Source organism: Oncorhynchus keta, chromosome 8 (assembly GCF_023373465.1).
Source record: "Oncorhynchus keta strain PuntledgeMale-10-30-2019 chromosome 8, Oket_V2, whole genome shotgun sequence".
NCBI lineage: Eukaryota > Metazoa > Chordata > Actinopteri > Salmoniformes > Salmonidae > Oncorhynchus > Oncorhynchus keta.
Genome location: NC_068428.1, coordinates 20,451,415 through 20,478,230, shown reverse-complemented (window position 1 = coordinate 20,478,230; position 26,816 = coordinate 20,451,415). Strand labels below are relative to the sequence as shown.

The window sequence follows — 26,816 nt, the reverse complement described above, 5'->3', positions numbered from 1 at the left end:
AGCTAGAAATGTCAGACATGCCAGTAAATCAATTGTGGATGAAACTTATGTGCCAATGTCTATTTTGTAAAATTATATGCTGGTTTTTGGCAGGAAACATGCTATGGAAATACCATATAATCACTTACCCAATTTATAGCCTATGCCAATGTCAAACTTTTTTCAGTTGTATGTGTTTTTCTCGTGTCTTCAATGGGGTTTCTCATTTGCCACTGCATTTGGAAAGTACTCATACAGCCTTATTCTAAAGTGGATAAAGTTAATGTTTTTCCTCATCAATCTATACCCCATAATGACAAAACAAAAACAGGTTTCTATTCTCTCATTTATTGCAAATAAAAAAACATGCCTTATTTCCGTAAGTATTCCGGCTCTTTGTGACGAGACTCAAAATTGAGCTCCAGTGCATCCTATTTCCGTTTATTGTCCTTGAGATGGTTCTACAACTTGATTGGAGTCCACCTGAGGGAAATTCAATTGATTGGACATGATTTTTAAAGGCACACACCTTTCTATATAAGCTCCCACAGTTGACAGTACATGTCAGAGCAAATCCAAACCATAAGGTCAAAGGAATTGTCCGTAGAGGGCTGAGATAGGATTGTGTCAAGGCACAGGTCTGGGGAAGGGGGACCTTCAATGCTGCAGAAATGGTTTGATACCAAGAACACAGTGGCCTCCATCATTCTTAAATGGAAGAAGTTTGGACCCAACAAGACTCTTCCTAGAGCTGGCCACACTGAGCAATTGGGGGAGAAGGGCCTTGGTCAGGGAAGTGACCAAGACCCAATGGTCACTGACAGAGTTCCTCTGTGGAGATGGGAGAACCTTCCAGAAGGACAACCATCTTTGCAGCACTCCACCAATCAGGCCTTCTATGGTAGAGTGGCCAGACTGAAGCCACTCCTCTGTAAAAGGCAAAATGGCCTGCTTGGAGTTTGCCAAAAGGCACCTAAACACTCAGATCATACAAAACTATGTTCTCTGGTCTGATGAAACCAAGTGGGAACTCTTTGGCATGAATGTCAAGTGTCACGTCTGGAAGAAACTTGGCACCATTCCTACGGTGAAGCATGGTGATGGCAGCATCATGCTGTGGGTATGTTTTTCAGCGGCAGGGACTGAGAGACTCGTCAGGATCAAGGGAAAGATGAATGGAGCAAAGTACAGAGATCCTTGAAGATAACCTGCTCAGGACCTCAGACTGGGGTGACGTTTCACCTTCCAACAGGACAATGACACAAAGACAAAGGACTGGCTTTGGTACAAGTTCCTGAATGGCCCAGCCAGAGCCTGGCTTGAACCCGATCGAACATCCCTGGAGAAACCTGAAAATAGCTGTACAGTGACGCTCCCCATCCAACCTTACAGAGCTTGAGAGGAGAAGAATATGAGAAACTTCCCAAATACAGTTGTTGCATGCTTGTAGCGTCATACCCAAGAAGACTTGAGGCTGTAATCGCTGCCAAAGGGGCTCCAACAAAGTACTGAGCAAAGGGTCTGAATATTTATTAAAATAATTCTATGTTTTTGGTGTGTGTGTGGGGGGGCAATTTAATACATTTTAGAATACGTCTGTAATGTAACAAAGTCAAGGGGTCTGAATAATGTCCAAATGCATTGTACCCCTTTGAACCTGCTCTTTTCACATTATCATAAAGCAGTGACATCCCTTTCTCTCTACAGCCATTTGTTTTTGACAGCTACATGTAGGGTCTGAAAGGGGAAGAAGTTTTAATGTCCATTCACCCGCAAACTTGGCTTGGAGTCATTATTCTTGTTCCCTGTTGGTTTCCTACATTCCCCATACATTGTCCCTTGCTTTCAATTCTTTTGCATTACAAAAATTTGAAGAGAGCGCTAATTTTCACGGCACCACCCAATGCCTCCAAAATGACCTTTCTTCACCCTAATGAGAGTGCGAGAAGGAAGGGTGAAACTTGATTTAATGTAATGCTGCCTCATCCTGCTTTCTGACAAACAACATGAATCACACAAGAATGGCTCTGGTGGTGTGGGTCAGCTCTGGTATGTCTAAGTTATATGTGGCTGTGCTAGTAGAAAACACAGCTTGGCCATTCTAATTGTGGGGCACTGTTAGTTGGTGGAAGTGTTTCTCTTATTAATCCAGTTCTCATGCCTACTTTACATCATATGAATGTGACGAACAGCTCCCTAGCTAAGAGTGTTTGCTGTTCTGTGTGGGAAATAAGGCCTAATGGTTGAGCGATTGGGTCAGAGAAAAAAAGTAATAAAGCATAATTATCACACAACACATATTTTTCTGAGCTCTTTCACAAATATGACTAGGGCTGGGAATTGCCAGAGGCCTCATGATACGCTATTACCACGATACTATGGTGTTTATACGATATCTATTGCAATTTGATGTTCCAAACATATTGCTCGCCATATATCAGCTGCAGAGAGACGAGAAAGAGCCATGAGAGAAATTAGTTTTAATCAGTCATAGATGTAAAGTGCTAAAAACTAGTTGGCTAACTGGAAGAACTAACTGGAGAACAAGCTATGAAGGAAAAATACTTGGTGCAGGTTCAGCCCACTAGTGCAAAAATAATATTCCGATATGTAACTGTATCAATGTTATCCCCATCACAAAATAATCTCCAGGTATAAGATGCTCTTCAATAACATTGAAACTGGGTTTCTATTTTGGGAAAAGTCTTTGTTATTCTAAACTCAGGTATGTATGAATACGAATCTAACTTTGTAAAGAACCAGTGAGAAGGAACACATGTTTTTGTTGATGCAGACATTGAGACATGAGCCTTGCTCTATGGCCTCTTTCCCCTTAGGGCCTAGGGTAGAGGAATGGTTCTAGTACAGCCATGTGGCTTCTCTTCGCTCCCCGCATCATTAAAAGAGAATCCCTGAGTCTGAGGCCCAGGAAGCCCCAGTCAGTCTGTTTGCCCATGCACAGACGCCTCAGGATTTACTATGGGAGTAAATTATACAGTCTCTCCTGGGGTTGCACACTATCCAGTTCCCGACACTGTTGCTGGATGACCCCATTTTTCACCCCCTCTAGATAAAGATGTTAGGATGAGAATGGCCAGCTTATTTCATCACAGACCAATAGTTGAGAAAACAGAATGGGGTAGGCCTAATTTTAGATCCTGCTCTCTGAACATAATTCTGAAAACTAGATATTTGGGCATGGGTAGGCTTACTTTTGTCTCCACTTCAGTCTCTGAAAGAGCTGGAAAGGAAACAACCAGCATCAGCTGAGAAACAAAACGAGTGGATTCTGCATGCAACTCAATGGAGGAAGTGGTTTAGTTTCTTAAATGGTCAACATTGAATTCTTATATACATCTAATGTGAAACGGTAGTGATAATGGTTAGAATGCTTTACATAAAGTGTTGTTTTTGCAGTTGAACTTAGGCTATATCGGCTTAAATATGTGACTTAAGAGGAATGCTGATCCCTTCTTTTCTTCTAGAGATGTTCCCTTATTTGCTCATGTCACTGAAATATGTATTGTACAGTATTTTTGTTATATAGCCTAGCCTTCCAACCAAGGTTGGAGAACGCGGTTCTCCACAGAGAATCCAAGAATACTCCACTGATTAGAACTCTACTTTGTCAATGTCATGTTTTTATCAGGGATTCAGGAAGCCAATGGACTGAGATCATATGCTGTCAGAATTGGAGGCCAGAGCCCGGAGATTAGGCTACATTCTGACATGGTCTGAGAATTCCCAGTAAGTACCTTTTAATAAGTTAGACACTCCCCCTTGCATGTTTCACATTAATACACACAAGCCAGTCATGACCTAATAGAGGTCCTAAGTTAGGCTGAACATGTTTTTCATTCAAAACGATAGACCTCTGGAATGGTCTCAGGTGATGGAATCCACACAGAATTGAGCAGTTTTCAACAATTCCCACATGGGGGTGCTCAAATGCTAACTAAACAAAATAGAGTGTGTGAGAAGCTATGATAGAAGGGAAAACACTGCTATGATTTCATATTTCTGGTTGGGGGGGAGAATAAATAATTTGCCAAGTTTTGCCAATATTTTTGGCAGTTGCATCCGCAACCAATGCATTTGTATTTTTCTTACTTGTTCTTTATGAACATCAAGTTAACTGAATCAACAAAATAAAAATGCGGACAGAAAAAACAGATGTGTTCAGCCCTGAGTATTTTATGGAGAAAGGGACTCAAAAAAAATCTATCTGCAAAAGGCATAAACTCAGAGATATACTCATGACTGGCTGTAGGGACTGTGAGGGACTTAAGTGAGAGGAGGGGAGCCCATCCTGGCTGGTGGATAGGATAGGGGGGGTTAAAGTTTTCCACACTCAGATACTGGAGGTGGTCCTCAGGGAACTGTGACCTGTTTACTGCCCCAGGCCTTAAAATGCTGCATCCAGGCCACTGAGGCCTGAGTGTCCAGGTGCTCTGAAGAAAATGTCACCCAAAGGATGAAGTATGTCAAAGGATAGTTAGTTTTTTTACATGTTGGAAGATGGATTGTGTCTTATTGTGGAATGTCAAACATTAAAATGCCTGTAGCATAATCAATAAATGCATGTTTCAATTATCAGAGGGAGAGTAAATCACCACCAGAGCCACTTATTTAGAAGATTTGTTAGACCAAAAGTTTTGTTTTGAATCTGCTTATCTATTTAATCTGTCAGTAGATGTTTTATGAATAACTAATATATCCCGGTGAAACTCTTATGGTTAAATTGAGCAGGTCAGGGCTTTGGAATGGCTCATCCTTATAAAAGACAACTGCAGCTTTGTTGACTGCTGTGTGGACTGTGACCTTGACTGTAAATTCCTGTTGAGTTTAGCATGCTTGGCCAGCTCCAGCTCAGAACACATATAGACTGTTACTGTTTCTCTGTCTGGACTATCTGAGTGCTGTCCTGTCCTATAGGAGGAGCATCTCGGAAGGGTCTCTTTCCAATCCCTGTTCCACCCCTGCCATCCTCGGACAACTGGGCTGGACACCTGCTGTTGGCCTCATTTGTTTTTTTTTACTGCTGCGTGAATATGCACCAGTGGCGATCTGGAGCTATCAGCATTCTCAGAAACCTAAGAATGTTCTCTTACTGTATGTGCTGAATGTGCTCTTACTGTAATTTGAAATATAAGAAAAGGCTCTGGTGGGTGCCTCTGTCATTTTCAGTAGCCCCCCCATTGAAGTTAGGTTTAACATCTTCCATCTAGTGGTGACATGGGTAAAACGGACTGGTTGGTTCCACTAAAGGCTTGACTACACTCTTACCATCTATAACGCATCATTGGCTCTTACATTTAGATGAGAGAGAGACGGGTGAATCCAATCCCTGCTCCCACTTGAATCCTACACATTGCCTTGTCTAATCTCCCTGTAGAGACGTCAAACTGAAACAGTGCTTGTATTAACCGCTTAGTCATTGCCAGCCCAATGCTGTTGAAGTAAAGGTCATAGAGTCATGTAGAGTTCAGTCTTTTGTGTAGTAGAACTGATTGGAATAACTACTGAAATATCCCTTGGTTATTGGAAATACCAAGAATGAGTAAGATTGCATGACTTCATCTGTCAGATGGGACTGCGATTGGAGTAGTTCAATTGTATATAGGCCTTAGTCAAGTCGTCCTGAAGTTCCCCTGTAAGTTCATGACCCTTCAACTTCAAACCAGTGGCTCTGGAGGCAAAGCCTACTCTTAGTGATACTTTGACCTCAGCAAAGTAGCTATTGACTGCATGACAAATACATGCAAAGTAAGTTGAACGGAAGTCTTAAGTCTGAGTCATTTCACCATTCTTTGTAGAGGCTCTTGGCCTGTGCTTAAATACGGGTTTGAAGTTAGTGGAACTGGATTGATACATTTTCTAACTGATCGTATTATATTCAACTGTCACTCTTTAGAGCTGTTTTCCTGTCCTAAATGTGGAAGAATTCCACAGTCCCTTTAACTGCTTTCACATCTACTTGTCTTTAACCTTTAGTTACAGTTTAATGAATCCCTCCATCAAATCTAGTCTGAAGTTTACGATATTCATTTCTAGACGCTATTCTCATTACTGAGAGAGAGAGAGCACCATCTTGTCACCTCACTAACCCATAAACCTGTCCTAGCTTGACGATCTCTATTAAACTTCCCTTAGCATTCACCTGGTACGATGGCATGTGTGTCATCAGCAGGCATGCCGGTGGATGGGATGGATCCTGGCATCTACCAGGCTGTACATCACACCAGCTCTATCACTGGGCTTTATGGAGCCCATAATTGAAGCCAGGCTGCTGATAGGGCTGCTTCTCTGAATCTCCGATTAGATCGGAGAAATCGATAGTGCGTGCTGTTCCTTCAAAAGCCACATGTTAAATATTACTGACTTAACCATTACACTCTGTTTTCAGCTATTTGACCGGGGCCCACAAGATAAAGCAGAGAGAACAACGCATGGCTCTGTCTTTCTCATTGCCCGGTTCTGCTATCTCAGTCTGCGGCGCAGCTGTCACTGTTTGCATATTTGATATACTGGGGATGCTGAAAAGGAACAGGTGTTGAGTATTAGTTCCATTATTTTATTTCCCCAAAAATGTGGACTGGAGTCAATAGAGTTGTCAGAGCACATTATTGTAATATATGGCAATCTGACGTTTAAATTGACCATTGCTGCAAACCATCACCCTCCCCTTTTCTCCAGGAAAAAAAGCAGGGGAAAAAAATAATGCAGTTCAGGTGGACTGACCTCAAAGAGAGATCAGAAAGATGCAACTTTCTTTGAACCATTTTTTAATGCTTTCAATACGTTTTACATTGATTCCCCGCATGAAATATTCTACCTAAAACTCCGGTAGCAGATATTCTGCTATTTACATTCTTTCAAAGTTTTTGCAAACATATTGGATATGCAGTAGGTTATTGTTCCAGTATGGAAAGAGCTCTAAAACTGATTTGTCATACTTTACTTGTAACATCTTAATAGGATCATTGACCTCAATGACCTGTGGTAACACACACACACACACACACACACACACACACACACACACACACACACACACACACACACACACACACACACACACACACACACACACACACACACACACACACACACACACACACACACACACACACACACACACACACACACACACACCAGCAAACTTTGAAAAGGTGCTCTGTGAGAGCCCATTAGTGAGGAAAGGTCAGGTCCCCATAGGAATCAGTGGAAGCCATGCTGAGTAATGGCATGCCTATGGAATATGTAACTCACTAAAGAGGCACTCTCAGCACCTTGCATCTGATTTCCAAGTGACTTCAGGATGCAGGGGTCTTACCTCTTTTTACAAACTTAAAATGAAATGTACTTAAGTTTAGAAGTGATTGTGTTTTGCCTCTATTTTCAGAGGAAGTTTATTTCCTGAAGGTTTCAACATTTCACGCTTATGGTTCTATATTTCTTTGTAGTCATATTTTGTAAACATTTTTTAATACTTTGTTTTTATTGAGGAACACAAAGAAAATACAAATAAAGTAAAGTACAAGAACAAAAAAGATCTGTAAGTTACAGCGCACACCATACATTCATCATATTAGTTACATTGACATAATCTTTGAATTAGACCTTTTTCAAGTACGAAACCCATTTTCCCAGTATTCCCGGCCTCTCTTCTCTTGAGTTCATAAAGCAAAGGTCATACGCTCACATGGTGTATTTCTTTTACAATATCTATCCATTGGGTCACGGTGGGAGGGTCTTTTTGTAGCCATTTCTTAGTCATTCTTTAAAAGTAACTTTCTCACCATTTTAGATAAGCATGTTCCGTTCAAAAAATGCAGAACTAAGAACAGATACAGCCCTTGGTTCACTCCAGACCTGACTGCCCTCGACCAGCACAAAAACATCCTGTGGCAGACTGCAATAGCATCGAATAGTCCCCGCGATATGCAACTGTTCAGGGAAGTCAGGAACCAATACACGCAGTCAGTCAGGAAAGCTAAGGCCAGCTTCTTCAGGCAGAAGTTTGCATCCTGTAGCTCCAACTCCAAAAAGTTCTGGGACACTGTGAAGTCCATGGAGAACAAGAGCACCTCCTCTGAGCTGCCCACTGCACTGAGGCTAGGTAACACGGTCACCACCGATAAATCCATGATTATCGAAAACTTCAATAAGCATTTCTCAACGGCTGGCCATGCCTTTCGCTTGGCTACTCCAACCTCGGCAAACAGCTCCGCCCCCCCCGCAGCTCCTCGCCCAAGCCTCTCCAGGTTCTCCTTTACCCAAATCCAGATAGCAGATGTTCTGAAAGAGCTGCAAAACCTGGACCCGTACAAATCAGCTGGGCTTGACAATCTGGACCCTCTATTTCTGAAACTATCCGCCGCCATTGTCGCAACCCCTATTACCAGCCTGTTCAACCTCTCTTTCATATCGTCTGAGATCCCCAAGGATTGGAAAGCTGCCGCAGTCATCCCCCTCTTCAAAGGGGGAGACACCCTGGACCCAAACTGTTACAGACCTATATCCATCCTGCCCTGCCTATCTAAGGTCTTCGAAAGCCAAGTCAACAAACAGGTCACTGACCATCTCGAATCCCATCGTACCTTCTCCGCTGTGCAATCTGGTTTCCGAGCCGGTCACGGGTGCACCTCAGCCACACTCAAGGTACTAAACGATATCATAACCGCCATCGATAAAAGACAGTACTGTGCAGCCGTCTTCATCGACCTTGCCAAGGCTTTCGACTCTGTCAATCACCATATTCTTATCGGCAGACTCAGTAGCCTCGGTTTTTCGGATGACTGCCTTGCCTGGTTCACCAATTACTTTGCAGACAGAGTTCAGTGTGTCAAATCGGAGGGCATGCTGTCCTGTCCTCTGGCAGTCTCTATGGGGGTGCCACAGGGTTCAATTCTCGGGCCGACTCTTTTCTCTGTATATATCAATGATGCCTCCTTCACTCACGCCGCCAAGCTTACCCTCGTAAAACTGACTATCCTACCGATCCTCGACTTCGGCGATGTCATCTACAAAATGGCTTCCAACACTCTACTCAGCAAACTGGATGCAGTTTATCACAGTGCCATCCGTTTTGTCACTAAAGCACCTTATACCACCCACCACTGCGACTTGTATGCTCTAGTCGGCTGGCCCTCGCTACATATTCGTCGCCAGACCCACTGGCTCCAGGTCATCTACAAGTCCATGCTAGGTAAAGCTCCGCCTTATCTCAGTTCACTGGTCACGATGGCAACACCCATCCGTAGCACACGCTCCAGCAGGTGTATCTCACTGATCATCCCTAAAGCCAACACCTCATTTGGCCGCCTTTCGTTCCAGTACCCTGCTGCCTGTGACTGGAACGAATTGCAAAAATCGCTGAAGTTGGAGACTTTTATCTCCTTCACCAACTTCAAACATCAGCTATCTGAGCAGCTAACCAATCGCTGCAGCTGTACATAGTCTATTGGTAAATAGCCCACCCATTTTCACCTACCTCATCCTCAAACTGTTTTTATTTATTTACTTTTCTGCTCTTTTACACACCAATATCTCTACCTGTACATGACCATCTGATCATTTATCACTCCAGTGTTAATCTGCAAAATTGTAATTATTCGCCTACCTCCTCATGCCTTTTGCACACATTGTATATAAACTCCCCTTTTTTTCTACTGTGTTATTGATTTGTTAATTGTTTACTCCATGTGTAACTCTGTGTTGTCTGTTCACACTGCTATGCTTTATCTTGGCCAGGTCGCAGTTGCAAATGAGAACTTGTTCTCAACTAGCCTACCTGGTTAAATAAAGGTGAAAAAAAAAAAAAAAACAGGCTGCCAGTAGGACAATCAAGAGGTACTTTTCTCTATTGTGTAAGTTATCAGGTATTTCACCCAAGTACAAAAAAATGAATGTTTGTTCTATGTCAAATCCCATTATTTTTCCAATGTTCGATCTTATTTCTCCCCAGTAAGTTTTGATTGTGGAGCAGGACCAGAAGATATGAGAGTGATCCACCCTTGATAGCCCACATTCTCTCCAAGAAGGGTGTAGTGAGCCAGTCTGTTTTGATTTCAGTTTAGGTGTTATGAAGAAACGTATAACATTCTTCCAACAGAATTCTCTCCATGACCTTGAGTTGGTGGAGCTTTGTTGAGTCTCTAATATGTTCAACCATGTTTCATCAGTTATTTCAATGTTAAGTTCCTCCTCCCATTGGTTTTTAATACAGTTTGTAGAATGTTTCTTTGGTGATTGAATACCCAAGTGAGATTTGAAGTAGTTTTTTTGTTACTCCCCAAGTTGTATGCGTTACTGAATACTTGGATTCATTTGAGGTGCTCGAGGGTCAGTCACTTTTATCTCCCCTAAGAAATAGTGTCAAACTTGTAGGTATCTGTAAAAATCTTGTTTATCCAAGCCATGTTTTTTTTAAACTTAGGTCCTGGAAGTTATCTAGGTTCCCATTCCTTATAATTGTACTGAATGATGTGATGCCTTTCTGCGTCCACTGTTTAAATCTGCTGTCCTGAGTTGCAGGACTGAGCTAGGTTCGTATGCGGGCCAACTCAGCAGTTGGACCGCTTTGTCTAAATTATTTTGCTTAACTACCCTAAATCATGTCTTAAGAGCGAAATTAATCCATTGATTTTGTCTATTGTATATTTCTATTACCATGTCCTTGTTACCCATACAGTCAGTTTTGGGAATCTCCATGTCTTTCCATTTGGATTCATATTGTGAATTGCACAAACACACCAGAGGTCTCAATTGGAGGTCACAAAATCATCTTTTAGGTTTGGTAAGGCCATACCCCCACAGTTGTTTGGTCATTGTAATGTTGTATATCTTGTTCTTGGTCTCTTACTGTTCCAGATAAACCTTGATATCCGTTTATCCCATTCCCTAAACTGTTTAGGCGGGATTTCTATGGGCAGTGATTGGAACAAATACAGTAACCTTGGCAGGATGTTCATTTTGATTGTTTCAATTCTACTACTAAGATCTAAGGGAAGTGAATTCCACCTGTCCAGGTCATCATATATTTTCTTGTTGATGTGATCGTAATACACGTCATAAAGTTTGGGTGTATCTTTTGGTAAATTTACTCCCAGATATTTAATGGATGAGGAGGTCCAGGTGAAGTTATACCTGCTATACTAGGGCTTGGGTCTTGTGTATGTAAAGCACATACCCTGAATGTATTCCAAATGTTTGTAAAACATCCATTGATCTAGGTACACTTGAGCCTGGGTCTTTAAGGAATAACAGAACGTCATCAGCATACATGCATATCTTGTGTTTACTGCCTCTTATTGTTATTCCCTTTAAGGTTGGGTCCTGTCTTATTGCCTGTCCTAATGGTTCGAGGTACAAGGAGATTTTATCGTTCGTGTCGAATGTCCATTTATCTTTATTCTAGCAGTCGGACATGAATACAGTGTTTTGATGCACTGTATCACTTCTTTGTTGAAACAAAATCTTTCCATAACTTGGAATAGGTAATCCCATCCCACTGAATCAAATGATTTTTCACTTCTTCTCTATAAATCTGGTAAATGACCTGTTTTACCTTTTGAATCTCTCGTAATATAAGAGGGTCTTTGTATTGACTATGAGATCGTTCTAAGTTTCTTAATGTTTCCTGTAATTTCAGTTTTTGGGCTTTAATCTTTTTCTTGAGAGATGTGGCTATGATCTTTCCTCTAATAACTGCCATAGCTGCATCCCACAATGTAGCAGGAGATACTTCACCGTTATCATTATTCTCCAGATAGATGTTAAATTCTGTCTTTATTAATTCCTTGAATGCTGGATCATTCAACATGCTTGTATTAAGTCTCCATATATCAAATCAAATGTATTTATATAGCCCTTCTTATATCTGCTGATATCTCAAAGTGCTGTACAGAAACACAGCCTAAAACCCCAAACAGCAAGCAATGCAAGTGTAGAAGCATGGTGGCTAGGAAAAACTCCCTAGAAAGGCCAAAATCTAGGAAGAAACCTAGAGAGGAACCAGACTATGAGGGGTGGCCAGTCCTCTTCAAATCAAATCAAATTTTATTTGTCACATACACATGGTTAGCAGATGTTAAATGCGAGTGTAGCGAAATGCTTGTGCTTCTAGTTCCGACAATGCAGTGATAACCAACAAGTAATCTAACTAACAATTCCAAAACTACTGTCTTATACACAGTGTAAGGGGATAAGGAATATGTACATAAGGATATATGAATGAGTGATGGTACAGAGCAGCATACAGTAGATGGTATCGAGTACAGTATATACATATGAGATGAGTGTGTAGACAAAGTAAACAAAGTGGCATAGTTAAAGTGGCTAGTGATACATGTGTTACATAAGGATGCAGTCGATGATGTAGAGTACAGTATATACATATGCATATGAGATGAATAATGTAGGGTAAGTAACATTATATAAGGTAGCATTGTTTAAAGTGGCTAGTGATATATTTACATAATTCCCATCAATTCCCATTATTAAAATGGCTGGAGTTGGGTCAGTGTCAATGACAGTGTGTTGGCAGCAGCCACTCACACTGTTAGTGGTGGCTGTTTAACAGTCTGATGGCCTTGAGATAGAAGCTGTTTTCAGTCTCTCGGTCCCAGCTTTGATGCACCTGTACTGACCTCGCCTTCTGGATGATAGCGGGGTGAACAGGCAGTGGTTCGGGTGGTTGATGTCCTTGATGATCTTTATGGCCTTCCTGTAACAACGGGTGGTGTAGGTGTCCTGGAGGGCAGGTAGTTTGCCCCGGTGATGCGTTGTGCAGTCCTCACTACCCTCTGGAGAGCCTTACGGTTGAGGCGGAGCAGTTGCCGTACCAGGCGGTGATACAGCCCGCCAGGATGCTCTCGATTGTGCATCTGTAGAAGTTTGTGAGTGCTTTTGGTGACAAGCCGAATTTCTTCAGCCTCCTGAGGTTGAATAGGCGCTGCTGCGCCTTCTTCACGCGCTGTCAGTGTGAGTGGACCAATTCAGTTTGTCTGTGATGTGTATGCCGAGGAACTTAAAACTAGCTACCCTCTCCACTACTGTTCCATCGATGTGGATAGGGGGTGTTCCCTCTGCTGTTTCCTGAAGTCCACAATCATCTCCTTAGTTTTGTTGACGTTGAGTGTGAGGTTATTTTCCTGACACCACACTCCGAGGGCCCTCACCTCCTCCCTGTAGGCCGTCTCGTCGTTGTTGGTAATCAAGCCTACCACTGTTGTGTCGTCCGCAAACTTGATGATTGAGTTGGAGCGTGCGTGGCCACGCAGTCGTGGGTGAACAGGGAGTACAGGAGAGGGCTCAGAACGCACCCTTGTGGGGCCCCGTGTTGAGGATCAGCGGGGAGGAGATGTTGTTGCCTACCCTCACCACCTGGGGGCGGCCCGTCAGGAAGTCCAGTACCCAGTTGCACAGGCGGGGTCGAGACCCAGGGTCTCGAGCTTGATGACGAGCTTGGAGGGTACTATGGTGTTGAATGCCGAGCTGTAGTCGATGAACAGCATTCTCACATAGGTATTCCTCTTGTCCAGGTGGGTTAGGGCAGTGTGCAGTGTGGTTGAGATTGCATCGTCTGTGGACCTATTTGGGCGGTAAGCAAATTGGAGTGGGTCTAGGGTGTCAGGTAGGGTGGAGGTGATATGGTCCTTGACTAGTCTCTCAAAGCACTTCATGATGACGGAAGTGAGTGCACGGGGGCGGTAGTCGTTTAGCTCAGTTACCTTAGCTTTCTTGGGAACAGGAACAATGGTGGCCCTCTTGAAGCATGTGGGAACAGCAGACTGGTATAGGGATTGATTGAATATGTCCGTAAACACACCGGCCAGCTGGTCTGCGCATGCTCTGAGGGCGCGGCTGGGGATGCCGTCTGGGCCTGCAGCCTTGCGAGGGTTAACACGTTTAAATGTCTTACTCACCTCGGCTGCAGTGAAGGAGAGACCGCATGTTTCCGTTGCAGGCCGTGTCAGTGGCACTGTATTGTCCTCAAAGCGGGCAAAAAAGTTATTTAGTCTGCCTGGGAGCAAGACATCCTGGTCCGTGACTGGGCTGGATTTCATCTTGTAGTCCGTGATTGACTGTAGACCCTGCCACATGCCTCTTGTGTCTGAGCCGTTGAATTGAGATTCCACTTTGTCTCTGTACTGACGCTTAGCTTCTGGCTGTGCCGGGTGGAGATTATAACAGAACATGGCCAAGATGTTCAAATGTTCATAAATGACCAGCATGGTCAAGTAATAATAATCACAGCGAGGGTGCAACAGGGCAGCACCTCAGGAGCAAATGTCAGTTGGCTTTTCATAGCCGATCATTCAGAGTATCTCTACCGCTCCTGCTGTCTCTAGAGAGTTTAAAACAGCAGGTCTGGGACAGGTAGCATGTCCGGTGAACAGGTCAGGGTTCCATAGCCGCAGGCAGAACAGTTGAAACTGGAGCAGCAGCACGGCCAGGTGGACTGGGGACAGCAAGGAGTCGTCATGCCAGGTAGTCATGAGGAATGGTCCTAGGGCTCAGGTCCTCAGAGACAAAGAGAGAATTCGAGGGAGAATACTTCAATTGACACAGGACACCGGATAAGACAGGAGAAACACTTCAGATATAACAGACTGACCTTAGCCCCTGACACATAAACTACTGCATTATAAATACTGGAGGCTGAGACAGGAGGGGTCAGGAGACACTGTGGCCCCATCCTATGATACCCCCGGACAGGGCCAAACAGGCCTATAACCCCACCCACTTTGCCAAAGCACAGCCCCCACACCAATAGAGGGACATCTTCAACCACCAATTTACCATCCTGAGACAAGGCCGAATGTAGCCCACAAAGATCTCCGCCACGGCACAACCCAAGGGGGGGGGGACAGGAAGACCATGTCAGTGACTCAACCCACTCAAGTGACACACCCCTCCTAGGGACGGCATGGAAGAGCACCAGTAAGCCTCAGCCCCTGTAATAGGGTTGGAGGCAGAGAATCCCAGTGGAGAGAGGGGAACCGGCCAGGCAGAGGCCTCAAGGGCGGTTCGTTGCTCCAGTGCCTTTCCATTCAACTTCACACTCCTGGGCCAGACTACACTCAATCATAAGACCTACTGAAGAGATGAGTCTTCAATATCGACTTAAAGGTCGAGACCGAGTCTGCGTCTCTCACATGGATAGGCAGACTATTCCATAAAAATTGAGCTCTGTAGGAGGAAGCCCTGCCTCCAGCTGTTTGCTTAGAAATTCTAGGGACAATTAGGAGGCCTGTGTCTTGTGACCGTAGCATACGTGTATGTATGTACGGCAGGACCAAATTGGAAAGATCGGTAGGAGCAAGCCCATGTAATGCTTTGTAGGTTAGCAGTAAAACCTTGAAAACAGCCCTTGCACTGAAGCCAGTGTAGGGAGGCTAGCACTGGAGTAATATGATCAAATGTTTGGGTTCTCGTCAGGATTCTAGCAGCCGTATTAGGCACTAACTAAAGTTTATTTGGTGCTTTTCCGGGTAGCTGGAAAGTAGAGAACTGCACTAGTCTAACCGAAAAAGTGACAAAAGCATGGATACATTTTTCTGCATCATTTTTGGGCAGAACATTTTTGATTTTTGCAATGTTATGTAGATGTAAAAAAGCTGTCCTTGAAACAGTCTTGATATGTTCGTCAAAAGAGAGATCAGGGTCCAGAGTAACGCCGAGGTCCTTCACAGTTTTATTTGAGATGATATAGTATTTATTGGTTTGCTATCAAGGTGTAGAGTTAGGTAAACTCCATTATGACCTGCTAAATTACCCGATCCTACAATCCTTAAGCTGTGTCTATCTGCATTGTACATGAAAAAGTAGTCTAACCTGGAGTATTCAGTGTGGCGGGATGAGTAAAAAGTAATAATATAATAATAACAATAATATATGCCATTTAGCGGACGCTTTTATCCAAAGCGACTTACAGTCATGTGTGCATACATTCTACGTATGGGTGGTCCCGGGAATCGAACCCACTACCCTGGCGTTACAAGCGCCATGCTCTACCAACTGAGCTACAGAAGGACCACACAAGTATATTCCTTATCGGTCTTATTGGTGTCACGCCATACATCGAGCAGTCCTAGATCCTGCAGTATCCTATTGATCTTTTTAGCAACTAGACTCATTTTCCTATTTTGATTTGTGTTGTCAAATTTTGAGTTTAAAATCGTGTTAAAATCTCCTCCACAGATAAGAGTGCCAGAGGTTTCTGTGGCAATTAAATCAAACACCTTCCTGTAGAAGACCATGTCACTCCCTGGGGATGTGTATACATTAAATAATGTAACTTCCTGTAGAAGACCATGTCACTCCCTGGGGGCACGTTTACATAAAATAATGTAACTTCCTTGTTATCCAGTTTATATTTAACAAGTATAAACCTACCCTCCTTTTCTTTAATTTCTACATAAACTCTAAATTAACTGAATTTGGGATCAAGATTGCAACTCCTCTTCTTCCCATTTTGTAAGAAGAAAAAAAAGTATTCCTATATCCAATTTTCTTGAGTTTCTCGTGTTCAGGTGTGGTTAAGTGCGTTTCCTGTCAGAATAGTATGTCACCTCTCTCCCGTTTCATCTTTGCTATTACCTTACTTCTCTTGATGTCACTCCCCAGTGTTTACATTGAGACTTATGACCTTACTTCTCTTGATGTCACTCCCCAGTCCGTTTACATTGAGACTTATGACCTTACTTCTCTTGATGTCACTCCCCAGTCCGTTTACATTGAGACTTGTGACCTTACTTCTCTTGATGTCACTCCCCAGTCCGTTTACATTGAGACTTATGACCTTATATTCCCGATGATGCATTGATATAAATAAAAACCCTGTGCACCATATCTGCCTGCTTTATCATGAACCTAAAATTTAACGAAAAATCAAGAACGATAATAAAGTAAACCAAAGTAGGGAAATACTTTGGTATTTGGACTCCCATGTCAGAGGACTGTCTCTTGCCTCTGGGGTTTGAGGGGATGAGCCTGTCCGCAGGATGGGCCCCTCGCTCAGATATGAAAATGCGTGACGTAGTCACAAACAAGACCTGTTGGAACCGAAAATAATAAGGGCGCCTATTCAATAAACTTGAGGTTGATCGGTCAGTAGGTTGAGTTCAAAAACCTGCCCTGAGGCTGAGAGCCCTCCATCCTCCTCCCCTTGCGGGAAGCATGTTTGCAACAGGTGTTTGGTGACAGGGTCAAGGATGCATTTTCTGATTACTGTCGCTGGTTTCTCTGCCAAAACAGTTGGGTCTATGTGGGTATATGGAGGACGCTAGAGAGCCTGCTGGCCCCAGCAGTTAAAGCATGGAGACATATGCCCAACGTCTGTTCTCACTCCCTGTGTGCCGGAGTCAAACGGCAGCATCACATGCAGACTTTCAAAATAGCAATTAGCTTGAGTATAGATCATCATGAGATGGCCTCAGTTTGGGGAAACTAATGATGAAGTTACATAGGCTTTTTCAAATAATTTCATTAACCTCTTGGTCCTACCTGGCACGCAGGCGTCCCATCTAGACATCTGGAAATGCAAATGCGCCACGCTAAATGCTAATAGTACTAGTTAAAACTCAAACGTTCATTAAAATACACATGCAGGGTATTGAATTAAAGCTACACTCGTTGTGAATCCAGGCAACAAGTCAGATTTTTAAAATGCTTTTCGGCGAAAGCATGAGAAGCTATTATCTGATAGCATGTAACACCCCAAAAGACCCGCAGGGGACGTAAACAAAATAATTAGCATAGTCGCCGCTACACAAACCGCACAAATAAAATATAAAACATTCATTACCTTTGACCATCTTCTTTGTTGGCACTCCTAGATGTCCCATAATCACTATTGGGTCTTTTTTTCGATTAAATCGGTCCATATATAGCCTAGATATCGATCTATGAAGACTGTGTGATAAACAGAAAAAAATAGCGTCTTGTAACGTCATTTTTTTAAATTAAAAAAGTTGACGATAAACTTTCACAAAACACTTCGAAATACTTTTGTAAAGCAACTTTAGGTATTATTAAACGTTAATAAGCGATCAAATTGATCACGAGGCGAAGTATATTCTTTAGCTGTCCGTCTGGAAAAAATGTCCGGGTAATTCTCAACCAAAATATCCGGTCGGAGACCGGAGGAAATGCGTTGCCTTGCGTCTGTTTGACCAAGAAACAAAGCCTAGGCAAATGACAAGACTCTAGACAACGTGTGGAAGCTGTAGGTATTGCAACCTCAGCCCCATTAAATGTGGTTCACCTTTATCAATGGGTTCAAGTCGCGCATGGATATATATTTCCATTTTCAGTGATCAGATTTTCCTGCGCTTTTCGATGAAACGCACGTTCTGTTATAGTCACAGCCGTGACTTAACCAGTTTTATAAACGTCTGAGTGTTTTCTATCCACACATACTAATCATATGCATATACTATATTCCTGGCATGAGTAGCAGGGCGCTGAAATGTTGCGCGATTTTTAACAGAATGTTCGAAAAAGTAGGGGGTAGGATTAACAGGTTAATAGATCATCTGGTAGTCCCAAAATGGCGGAACTCTCAATGAATATCCAACTATTTTTGGTTTTTAAGATATTTTCAGAAAATGTCTGTTCCCAGCAGTGGAATTTCAATGGAATTTCTGCACTATACCTGCGTTGTTTGACTGAACCCTCATTCGTTGGTTCTTTTTGGCATCCGGGCTGCCCCAGTAATACCTTGGAGACCAATTAGAATATGCCTAGTGATATAATTCAGAAACTGTGTTGATGGAAACATGGTCCTAATGATCATGTCAGAGACCCAACCAAAGCAGAGGCCTCTTCTGCTGTTGCTCTTATCGTGGCCAGACGGGGCCCTAACCTGTTTGCCCTCTCCATTGCTGATTCATAGCCTGAAACTTCTCTTTCATAACCAGGCTCCCATCATTCATCATGTCTGAGCTGAAACCTTTAAGAAAACGTCAGTGCTTTAGTCCTCTACGTTTTCTACTGAAAGGCGTCCAAGAGTCTGAACTCTTAATTCAATAAGAGATAAATTGAAAAAAATTGCAAATGTAAGCCGTATTCGCTGGCCAGAACCTAGGAGTGGGATTTTATTCCCCCTCGCTCTCTGTGCTGTAAATCTTCCCAGAGTTCCATGTTCTTGGCTCCAAACAATTAAGAAACTGTTCATTAGACTGACACAAACCAGAGAGAACCATGAGGGTGGGAAGTGGCTCTCTGTATGCAAGAGTCTTGGACAGGGCCCAAAGTCCCCCTGAGGGCCTGCTGATTTGGTCACCATACAGAAGGTGGGACTGGGATGGGAAGGCTTTGGGTTCAACTTAATCCATTTATTTTGTTTCAGTCAACAGAGACCTTTGTAAAGTCTGAGCCTATCCATATATTGAGTTAAAAGGCACAGCGACTGCCAAACAAATGATTTAGCTTGCGTTCCATCCCCTCAGAGGAATACTGGTTTTGATTGCAGTAGCCAATATTTTCATTCAACTGAAGTATTTAATTTAATTGTGGTTTGAAACTGTGTGTTTCATTTCACTACTGTGAGCTGACTGTTTGGTAGAGTTTGATTGATGGACAACCAGAAATGTTTATATATCAACCGATGGAATTCAAATATTTTTGGATGTGTTTTAGCGATTGATTAAAAAGCACATTCAGCAGACAGGTTCCAATAAAAGGCAACATTTTGGGGGGAAATGGTAGCCCGTAAGAGTAACAGTCAGAACTTCAAAGGTCTTCTCTCTTCTTTTAGTACTGCGTTAAACTGATGCTGATTTTGTTTTGGATTCCTGGTGGAATGGCAGCTCAGCCTCGCTCAGTAAAGTGGATGACATGACATTGCCCAGCTCCCGGCTTTGGGGTTATTTTTTTCGTTAAAGAGGGAGCTCTGGGTAAGCCACAGTCAAGACCTTGTGTCAGTGTTTACTAAATGGGATTCTCTGGAGCACTGGCAGCTCTTCAATCCCCATTAAATGCTCTGTCTGGACCCTGATTGTGTAGTGTAGTGTAGTGGAGGAGCTGCTTGCTTTCTCCCAGCCCTGAGCTCCAGAGATGGCCAGGTCGTTACTGGAAAAAAAGAATGTGTTCTCAATGTGGTACCCTGTTAAATGAAGGCAATATTAATCTCATTCCTCCTACTACTCCTCTTCCTCCTCCAGATATCAGAGTTTGGAGTGAACAGTAAAGGGAAATAGTAGTTTAATGGTAACCTTTTGGCCTTGACTTTAGATTGACTTTATTTCCTCTCTTTCTCTCGTCAGTCCACCCATGTCTACGTAAGTGATAACAGAGAAGAACGGCTGATTTCCTCATAGGTGAGGGTAAACGCTGACGGACTGTTCCCTGTTAGTGCCCTTGACGTGGGCTCCTTTAGGTTATCACACCCCGCCTTTGGCACTGCATCTGTTCTCATTAGACTGTTGTGGAACCTCGTAGCCATCTGCAGAGGTTCCTACAGCAGGCCAGGCCACCCTCTTTTTCTCTGTAGACCTGGCGTGCTACCAAGCGTTAGAACGGGAGACGGGCCTTTGTGATTTGTCTGCTTGTACCCAGGCCTGAGTTATGCCATCCCTCCTGTACCGTAAACACAGGGATTGGATGGACCCCTGGAGACCAACTGGATCACCTCTTCTTTTATTATCTCACAGCGAATCCACTGGTTGCCATTAGCTTGGAAATATGTGCTTCATCTCCAGGGTCAATCACATTCTTATTCATGGCAGTTGTGACTTTTTTATTGATCATCCGGTTGAAGACAATGATGGAGTAGGCCTATGTGTTTAAATAATTTTAGTTCAACTTTGTTTTTAGAGCTCACTTCTTAAAGTAATATGTTCCTATTTTACTCTGTCATTTTTGTTAATATAGAGCAGGTCATTTTGTTTGACAAGAAACTTCTCAAAGGTCACTGGTCAAAATCGCTGGTTAATCAATTCAAAACCCTTCTGGTTCATTATATCTGTTGTTTTGAGTGTGGAAACATGAGCTTCCTGTTATTTTTGGAGAAAAAAAATCTTAAGAATATTATAAAACGTCTCTCCCCATTTTTACTATGGTGGCTTCAAACAATGGGTGTTATTTTCATAACCATGCTTTGAATTTCATCCCCCAGGGTTGCCTCTTTCCCTCCCTCTCTCCGTCCAGAAACAGAACCAGCTTTGTTTTTGTAATGATCACTTAAATGACACTTCCAAAGCTCAAGGTCAGAGCGACTTCCCCTTTCGGTTTGATTTAAGTGGCACCTAGCCACGCTACTGTAGCTAATCAAAAGGATTTATGGAGTGCATCACTTTGGCCTGGAATAAGGGGTGTTTGTTGACACCCTCCTCCAGGTGTTTTGGATGTTTTTTTACTCACTATTATTGTAGCTGATGGAAGGCAGCTGGGGAGACCTTCCACTTGTTTGGTTTTAAAGGGTTTGGCAGAACGTGCAAACCTCTCCTCCCGCTTATCCGGAAAGTCTGTGTGTAAGCTTCCATAATTACATTGATCTTGAGAGGGTTTTACGACCTGCTGACGCAGTCTATCACATTTCAACATGGCTCTTGTTAATGGCCGCAGTGTTTTGCATATTCCAAGTTCACGTACAACCACGTGTGCTTCTCGGGTTTCCTGGTAATTGGGATTTTTCACATGATCCTGAAGTAGAGGACCAGAAGTAGGGAGGATGGGACATACAGGCAGACGAGGGGTGGGCCTCAGAGCATTGCCAAATGGTTCCTCTCCTTGATTGAGTCAGAGAGACTGTCAGGCCAGAGGCGTGGACTACGAAAACCAGATGTTGACTTCCACTCTACATCTCCATAACCATAAAAATGGATTGCAGTATAGTCCTAGTATTAGAAGCCTCGATAAAACGCTGTTTCGCAGCATTGTGTAGTGTGCTTTTGTGTTTTTTTTTTCTTTAAATGCAGGATGCCAGGAAGTCATTATTAGGCCCCCTTATCCAAGGAAATGTATCGTGCCCCTGAGTTTCCACCCAATCTCATCTTTTGGTCTGGTTTGAGTGAACACAACAGCCTGGGACAAAACCCTCCAAGCGCCCTAAATCTATCTTAGGCACTTATTTGGAATTTATGTGTGATTACTTACCATTAAGTGCCTAATAAGTGCCTTAGAAGGGTAACAGGAGGAGGATTTATGTCACAATAGAATGGCCGACAGGGGTACGACGTCTTAGGCCAACTTAAGATGGACGACCACAGTAAATGAAAGTGAGCAGTGAAGGATGGGTTGGATTGAGAACCTTTAGTCAAACACTGCCTCTGGCTGAGCTTCGCAGCCCCCTGAGTCCCTAGAGGCAGCAGGTCATTGTTGTGTTCAAATATCCTGACCTTTAGTAATGAGAAGGCAGGTTAGAGGACGACCTGGAAGCGCTTTGTCTGCATCTCCTGGGAACACAAACACCATCAGTATGCACAGGAACAGCTGCAGGGTGCTCCATGTCAATGAACACGTTGTGACACCTATTTGAATTTCACTGCAAAGAAATTTGGGAACCCTTTTATGGGAGCCTTGCTGTGTGAGAAAAACAGATAGCTAAGTGTATGTGTTGTGGGAGCGGATAACTGGTAAATCAGTCACTCAAATGTTTTATATTAAACTTGAATCGAACAGTACACATAAACCTAGGCCATGACCTAACATTGGCTTCCCAATAGTACATGTGTCATGGTTTGTTGATTGTTTCTGGACGTGGTGGAAAAAATGAACGCTGGGGCGGTTAAGCTGATAAGTCGTTTGCTTTTTGATGAGAGCTCCGGGTTTGGCAGAGATGTAGATTTGAATGCCCTTCCTTCAAAATTCCTGTTAAAATGATGTTATGTCACCTGATAATGATATAGGCTAGTAGGCATTGTGAGACAAGAATGGGTCCCAGACCCAATATTTGCTTGTCTGGTAACTCTATTCATCTCTTTATCTTTACAGATAATCCATAGGCAACTTTGCTAATAGCTGTTCCGCCCACTAAAGAATGAAGGTGTGTGTGTGTGTGTGTGTGTGTGTGTGTGTGTGTGTGTGTGTGTGTGTGTGTGTGTGTGTGTGTGTGTGTGTGTGTGTGTGTGTGTGTGTGTGTGTGTGTGTGTGTGTGTGTGTGTGTGTGTGTGTGTGTGTGTGTTGGTCTCAAGGTATTTTAGTAGTTCACAGATTCAATACTGGGGATTTAGTTTTAGGGCTGATTTTACTCCAAAGGGTGTCCGCTACTCCCCCTTTTCATCCTGCCATTATTTGATTTGTTTAGAGGATTACTCAGTCTACTTTGGCTTTGGTGTTGCCTCTCCCCACTGTGCTTTCATCACTGCAGATTTCCCATGTTGATAGCCCCATGTCATCCGATCCTATTTCTTCCTGTCCTAAAACCTAGTCCCATACGGTGTACAGTGTGAGTTTCAGAAGCAATTTACGTATCTAGCGTGAAATTGAACAGCTGAAATAAGGCGCAGAGCAGAGATGTTTCTTGGCAGCTCTCCAGGAAGGGCTGCGGTTGCTAATCTGCTTTCTGGGCTTTGCTTTTCCCCCTGTCTTTGGTTGTTAAGCACTTTAGGAAAATGCATCTTAAGTGCTCTTTCATGTGTTTTTGTTATACTTATTGAGTTTAGCTTGCATGTAAATTCGCAGCATAGCATGCTCAGAGCAAAAGTCAGCGAATTGAGGGGAGGAAGAGCAGTGCTTCTTGGCATAGATCCTGGGAGATGTTCTCGTAAGGCTGCCTGCCTGGGTTTTTGCTCAGTATAGTTGATCCTGTAGCAGAGGTTGCTTTGGCTTTTGGAGTTTTCTTGAAAGAAAAAACATTTTAACTTTGATCCAATACAATTGAGAGAGACGTCCATGTTGAATAGAATAAGACAGTAAGCCAGCAGGAATCCAAATGTCTATGACTCATTATTCAAATGTAAAACAAAAATGAGGAAAAAGATCTTTGAAAGCAAAAAGGGGATGAATTTTTCCTCAATGGTAGTCCGTGTTTTCCACAAAAGCTTTCAGGAGTTGATATAGGCCTACCTTTACTCAGTGGTGGAGGAGACCAAATACTGCGGCGTCTTCGAACTAAAAACAAGAAGAGTTTTGGAATCTATTCATGCCATTGGAAACTCCAATGTAAACCACGCTTATGATTTTGAAGTGAACAGTTTTCTCATGTCATTACTTGTTTTGAACCCCCAACCACCTTCATTCTCCTTCAGCAGACTGGGTGATTTGTTATTTTTCTATATTCTTCTGTCCTCCCGGGGTTTTGTTGCCAAGGCAATGGTTGACAAATGCGGCTCTGGGATTTGTGCGGGTATGTATCTGCAAAATGCCTGTGTTAAACACGACCAGAGGATCCGATCAGACCCTGAGGCGCGGGAATAAGGGAGACACACTGGTGTCTGAGGATGCCCTTCACTCAAAGGAAATGAGCCTGTGATAAAAGGTTGTTGCCCGAATTCCTCCCCATGTGTTGTCATCGCAAAAGTAAATACTCTGGGTGATGGTTTTGTGGTCTAAATCAACAGGCTTTCTTGCTCAGCTCAAGAGGATCATTTCCCCGAATTGAGCTCAAATGTAAAGAACACTCGTTTTTTCCGAAACATCCATTTACATCAAACTAAAATGACATCAAACTTCTCAGAAGGGGATTCGTACACAGGACTCAGTGATTCCATAGTTTTGAACTTGCCCAGTGAATTGGAGTGACTCCTTTGGAAATGAGTGCTGACTGTGACTCAAGCCAAGCCTCATTGAAGTAATTGGCTTGCACCATGCTGGGACTGTGCCGTTCAGTGACCAGGCAGGGGGAGATGGAAATAATTTGTGAGCAGGATGTATGTGAATTAATTGGGCCTGTGTTTAGGACTTCATCTAAATTAGTATGGAAGTGTTTTACCCTCAAAGATCTTACAGACACATTTTTGTACCAAAACAGCAGAGACCAACTTAGTTTTGCCGCAGGAAACAACTGATGCTATACTGGAATTGTAAAGAAAATTTAGCCGACATAGAGCATTGTCTCTCTTTACTAAATTGTTCAGCAAACTAGTGCATATGTTGGTACCTTGGCTTGTCTTCTTGTGATGTAATAAATAAAGCCAGATGTTTTCCTTGTCAAATGCTAATGATGTTCCTTTCCCCTCCTAATATAGACCACATGGTCTATGTTGTAAATAGTAACATGCATAGAACATGCAGGCTACATATCTGGGAGACAGAAAAAAGCATGGAATGTAGAAGTGGTTTCCATAAAAAGTCAGGTTGAACAACTTAAAGATGCACTTTGCAGAAATCGCTCCACTATTTCCTAATTGCTAAAATTCGAATTGTTCGCCTAATTTTAGTTTGTGACAAAACAAGCAAGTATAGTGTAGAGCAGGTATTCCTTGGGGGTACGCGCAATGCCGTCGGGGGCACACCAAATAAAAATGTGATTCACATTTTTTTAAACTTTTTTTTTATCTTCACATTTTATCTTCACATTTTCAAACAGGTGAGGTTTTTTTCTCACCTGAGTAGCCTCGTTTCACTGCCAAACATTTAACTTAACCATGTTCAGCGAAATAACAATACAATGTCAAATACAGGTAGCCTAGTCAAATAATTTACATCCAATCACATTAACCGTTAATCTCTCGCGGGAATTCCACTAACGGTTCGTATGTAGCCAAACGTAGCTGCTGATCAGTTTGGTATCTGTACTGATGGCGTAAAAGCCATGACAGGGAGACATAGTGGAGTGGTAACGAGCGTGCAAGCAGTTGCTCCCGACGCGACTTGGGTACACTGCAGCATCCACCGAGAGGCTCTTGCTGCCAAGGGAATGCCTGACAACTTGAAATACGTTTTTGACACTACAGTGAAAATGGTTAACTTTGTTAAAGCAAGGCCACTGAACTCTCTTGTATTTTCTGCTCTATGCAATGATAAGGGCAACGACCATGTAACGCTTTTACAACATACAGAAGTGCGCTGGTTATCAAAGGGCAAAGTATGGCACGTTTTTTTGTATTGAGAGACAAGACTGGTGTTTTAAGGGAACTATTTAATGAAGCTGCCAGTTGAGGACTTGTGAGGTGTCTGTTTCTCAAACTAGACACTCTAATATACTTGTCCTCTTACTCAGTTGTGCACCGGGGCCTCACACTCCTTTTTCTATTCTGTTTAGAGACTGTTTGCGCTGTTCTGTGAAGGGAGTAGTACACAGCTTTGTACGAGATCTTCAGTTTCTTGGCATTTTCGCGCATGGAATAGCCTTAATTTCAGAAGAAAGTTATTTGTTTCTGGCCATTTTGAGCCTATAATCGAACCCACAAATGCTGATGCTCCAGATACTCAACTAGTCTAAAGAAGGACAGTTGTATTGCTTCTTTAATCAGCACAATGGTTTTCAGCTGTGCTAACATAATTGCAAACAGGTTTTCTAATCATCAATTAGCCTTTTAAAATGATAAAACTTGGATTAGCTAACACAACGTGCCATTTGAACACAGGAGTGATGTTTGCTGATAATGGGCCTATCTAGATATTCCATCAAAAATCAGCTGTTTCCAGCTACAGTAGTCATTTACAACGTTAACAATGTCTACACTGTATTTCGGATCAATTTGATGTTGTTTTAATGGACAAAAAGTGCTTTTCTTTCAAAAACAAGGACATTTCTTAGTGACCTCAACATTTTTTGGGGTACACTCAACATTGTAACCAAGATGGCATAGCAGTTCAGACGTCTTTTGTCCTCGTCTTGTCGTGTCCTGTATATATATATATTTACAACTTTTTTCACATACATTTTATTTTTATTTTCCATCAACTCATCTTCAAAACACTCTCCTGCAACCCGCCACACC

General features: G+C 42.8%; 1 protein-coding gene across 2 annotated transcripts in view; it reads left to right on the top strand.

Annotated features, from left to right (window-relative positions):
* Positions 1-26,816, top strand: part of LOC118386972 (protein dispatched homolog 1-like) — an 82,585-nt gene that overhangs the window by 1,718 nt on the left and 54,051 nt on the right. For both annotated transcript variants that reach the window (XM_035775030.2, XM_035775029.2), the window contains exon 2: positions 3,629-3,726. The gene's annotated coding sequence lies outside the window, so the exon portion shown is untranslated. The remainder of the gene's footprint in view (positions 1-3,628; positions 3,727-26,816) is intronic.